The sequence below is a fragment of the Notolepis coatsorum genome (genome assembly GCF_963971535.1).
Source record: "Notolepis coatsorum genome assembly, chromosome: 13".
Lineage (NCBI taxonomy): Eukaryota > Metazoa > Chordata > Actinopteri > Aulopiformes > Paralepididae > Notolepis > Notolepis coatsorum.
The window spans coordinates 88,310,220-88,314,471 of NC_140177.1; positions in this window are offsets into that span (position 1 = coordinate 88,310,220).

Below are 4,252 nucleotides of genomic sequence, written 5' to 3' on the forward strand. Positions count from 1 at the left end.
TTGTCCTCTCTCTGTTGTCCTCTCTCTCTGTTGTCCTCTCTCTCTGTTGTTCTCTCTCTGTTGTCCTCTCTCTCTGTTGTTCTCTCTCTGTTGTCATCTCTCTCTGTTGTCCTCTCTCTCTGTTGTCCTCTCTCTGTTGTCCTCTCTCTGTTGTTCTCTCTCTGTTGTCCTCTCTCTGTTGTCCTCTCTCTGTTGTCCTCTCTCTCTGTTGTCCTCTCTCTCTGTTGTTCTCTCTCTGTTGTCCTCTCTCTCTGTTGTCCTCTCTCTGTTGTCCTCTCTCTGTTGTCCTCTCTCTCTGTTGTCCTCTCTCTCTGTTGTCCTCTCTCTGTTGTCCTCTATCTCTGTTGTCCTCTCTCTCTGTTGTCCTCTCTCTGTTGTCCTCTCTCTCTGTTGTCCTCTCTCTCTCTGTTGTCCTCTCTCTCTGTTGTCCTCTCTCTCTGTTGTCCTCTCTCTGTTGTCCTCTCTATGTTGTCCTCTCTCTCTGTTGTCCTCTCTCTCTGTTGTCCTCTCTCTGTTGTCCTCTCTCTCTGTTGTCCTCTCTCTCTGTTGTCCTCTCTCTCTGTTGTCCTCACTCTGTTGTCCTCTCTCTGTTGTCCTCTCTCTGTTGTCCTCTCTCTGTTGTCCTCTCTCTCTGTTGTCCTCTCTCTGTTGTCCTCTCTCTCTGTTGTCCTCTCTCTCTGTTGTCCTCTCTCTGTTGTCCTCTCTCTGTTGTCCTCTCTCTCTGTTGTCCTCTCTCTGTTGTTCTCTCTCTCTGTCGTCCTCTCTCTGTTGTCCTCTCTCTGTTGTCCTCTCTCTCTGTTGTCCTCTCTCTCTGTTGTCCTCTCTCTGTTGTCCTCTCTCTCTGTTGTCCTCTCTCTGTTGTCCTCTCTCTCTGTTGTCCTCTCTCTGTTGTCCTCTCTCTGTTGTCCTCTCTCTCTGTTGTCCTCTCTCTCTGTTGTCCTCTCTCTCTGTTGTCCTCTCTCTGTTGTCCTCCCTCTCTGTTGTCCTCTCTCTCTGTTGTCCTCTCTCTCTGTTGTCCTCTCTCTCTGTTGTCCTCTCTCTCTGTTGTCCTCTCTCTGTTGTCCTCTCTCTCTGTTGTCCTCTCTCTCTGTTGTCCTCTCTCTGTTGTCCTCTCTCTGTTGTCCTCTCTCTGTTGTCCTCTCTCTCTGTTGTCCTCTCTCTGTTGTCCTCTCTCTCTGTTGTCCTCTCCCTGTTGTCCTCTCTCTCTGTTGTCCTCTCTCTCTCTGTTGTCCTCTCTCTCTGTTGTCCTCTCTCTCTGTTGTCCTCTCTCTGTTGTCCTCTCTCTGTTGTCCTCTCTCTCTGTTGTCCTCTCTCTCTGTTGTCCTCTCTCTCTGTTGTCATCTCTCTCTGTTGTCCTCACTCTGTTGTCCTCTCTCTGTTGTCCTCTCTCTCTGTTGTCCTCTCTCTCTGTTGTCCTCTCTCTCTGTTGTCCTCTCTCTCTGTTGTCCTCTCTCTGTTGTCCTCTCTCTGTTGTCCTCACTCTGTTGTCCTCTCTCTCTGTTGTCCTCTCTCTCTGTTGTCCTCACTCTGTTGTCCTCTCTCTGTTGTCCTCTCTCTGTTGTCCTCACTCTGTTGTCCTCTCTCTGTTGTCCTCTCTCTCTGTTGTCCTCTCTCTCTGTTGTCCTCTCTCTCTGTTGTCCTCACTCTGTTGTCCTCTCTCTGTTGTCCTCACTCTGTTGTCCTCTCTCTGTTGTCCTCTCTCTCTGTTGTCCTCTCTCTCTGTTGTCCTCACTCTGTTGTCCTCTCTCTGTTGTCCTCACTCTGTTGTCCTCTCTCTGTTGTCCTCTCTCTCTGTTGTCCTCTCTCTGTTGTCCTCACTCTGTTGTCCTCTCTCTGTTGTCCTCTCTCTCTGTTGTCCTCTCTCTCTGTTGTCCTCTCTCTGTTGTCCTCTCTCTGTTGTCCTCTCTCTGTTGTCCTCTCTCTCTGTTGTCCTCTCTCTCTGTTGTCCTCACTCTGTTGTCCTCTCTCTGTTGTCCTCACTCTGTTGTCCTCTCTCTCTGTTGTCCTCTCTCTGTTGTCCTCTCTCTCTCTGTTGTCCTCTCTCTCTGTTGTCCTCACTCTGTTGTCCTCTCTCTCTGTTGTCCTCTCTCTCTGTTGTCCTCACTCTGTTGTCCTCTCTCTCTGTTGTCCTCACTCTGTTGTCCTCTCTCTCTGTTGTCCTCTCTCTCTGTTGTCCTCACTCTGTTGTCCTCTCTCTGTTGTCCTCACTCTGTTGTCCTCACTCTGTTGTCCTCTCTCTCTGTTGTCCTCTCTCTCTGTTGTCCTCTCTCTCTGTTGTCCTCTCTCTGTTGTCCTCACTCTGTTGTCCTCTCTCTGTTGTCCTCTCTCTCTGTTGTCCTCTCTCTCTGTTGTCCTCACTCTGTTGTCCTCTCTCTCTGTTGTCCTCTCTCTCTGTTGTCCTCACTCTGTTGTCCTCTCTCTCTGTTGTCCTCTCTCTCTGTTGTCCTCACTCTGTTGTCCTCTCTCTGTTGTCCTCACTCTGTTGTCCTCACTCTGTTGTCCTCACGCTCAGCTAAATCAGAGCTGTTGTCCTCCTATCTTACCATGGTGGCACAATGCTGAGACACATTTTTTTTTGCAGTGAGGACCATGTTGAGTGGACTCAACCCCACACATAATATAGTGGTTGCGTTCACACCATCCTCATTCCATCGGGACAGAAATGAGGACAGTGTCATCTACTCTTAATCATCTCATTTACGAGCTTGTTCCATGTTGAGTCTCTACATGGTCCTCGTTTCAAATGATAGAAAATCTTACATCGTCACTAAATAAGGGCACTACATATCACTCGTGAAAATACACACAAATATACACAACATCGTATATCACACTACCCCCACGACGTATGTATATTTTTTAAGCGTTTTCCAGGGAAGTCAAGTCAAGTCAAGAGTTTTATTTGTCACGGCATACAGGGCATACAGTGAAATGCGGGTGGTCATGACCGCAGCGATTGTGCAATAATACAAGTAATAAGAATAAGACATAACAGGTATAATGTACATAAAGTTTAAAATGCATGGTAAAAGACATGCTAAGGTCCTGCGATAGTGCAATACAGTGTTAAGCTACAGATGAGGCACTGGGTCTTATATACACTACTATACAATACTATACTATACAATATACAGTTATACTATATATCCTTATGCTATCTTGCTATATCCATCTATTGCTTTTTTTTTTATCCACTTTTTCTCCCATTTTCTATATTTTCCTCCCATCCCAATTTCGTATCATCCAATTCAACCCTCCCGTGTCACGAATGCTGTTTCTTGCCTCCCACAAGCCGGCTGCAATGTGGACTAAGTCATACATAGCACAAGTCCCCTCCGGTACTTGAGGTAACAGCAGTCGCATCTTTTCACCTGCGCAGCTCGATCTCTCAGTGGCTAGGAGTAACGCGTGGGAGGCTCACGCTGCCCCCGACACTTCCTGATTCTACTGCGCATGCGCACCAACCGACCTGTAGGAGTCGCTGTCCACAACGCCCGATCCCCACCCATCAGTTTCCCACCCCCTAATACAGCCAATGTGTATTAGTACGGACGACCAGCTAAACTGAAAGCAATGTGGAGCGCTGGGATCGAACAAGCGATCCCAGCGTCTCCACATTTGTGGCGAGCGCCTTGCCCACTACGCCACGTAGCCGCCCTATATCCATCTATTGCTATACAAGAAACACTCCCGTTCTTTATTTTTCCAGGGAAGACTTGTGAAGCATGGTCTAGCAATACATAGATACCAATGTGCCCAAAGGGTGTATTGTATCTACATAGTTCAAGTTTCAAGTTTCTTTATTAGTTGTCATACAGAAATACAGAATACTTTGCATGAAATTTTTCTTTCTGTTCTGCTCCTGAGAGTGTGCTAGATAATAACAAGATAGTATAAAATGAGTATAATATAAGTATAAAATAGAAAGTCAAGTACGTAAACAAGTGTAAACAACAACAAATTTCAATATACCTATATACAGTATGTACAGTATATACAGTGCAGGTACAGTACAGTGTAGAAATGGTGAGGTATAGCTTAGCTTGTGGTGCCACCTTGTGGTGGTGAGGTGCAATGAGGTGCAATAAGGAATGAGATTGATGTGCAAATTTCCTTACCAATAAATATAAATATAAAGTGTGTTAGTGTCTAAAGTGGTAAAGTGGGTGCTACAGTGTGTTGTTTATTTAAAGTGAGTGTGTGCGTGTGGATGTGTGTGCTGTGGTTGTATTGATGGTTTGTTATTGTTCAT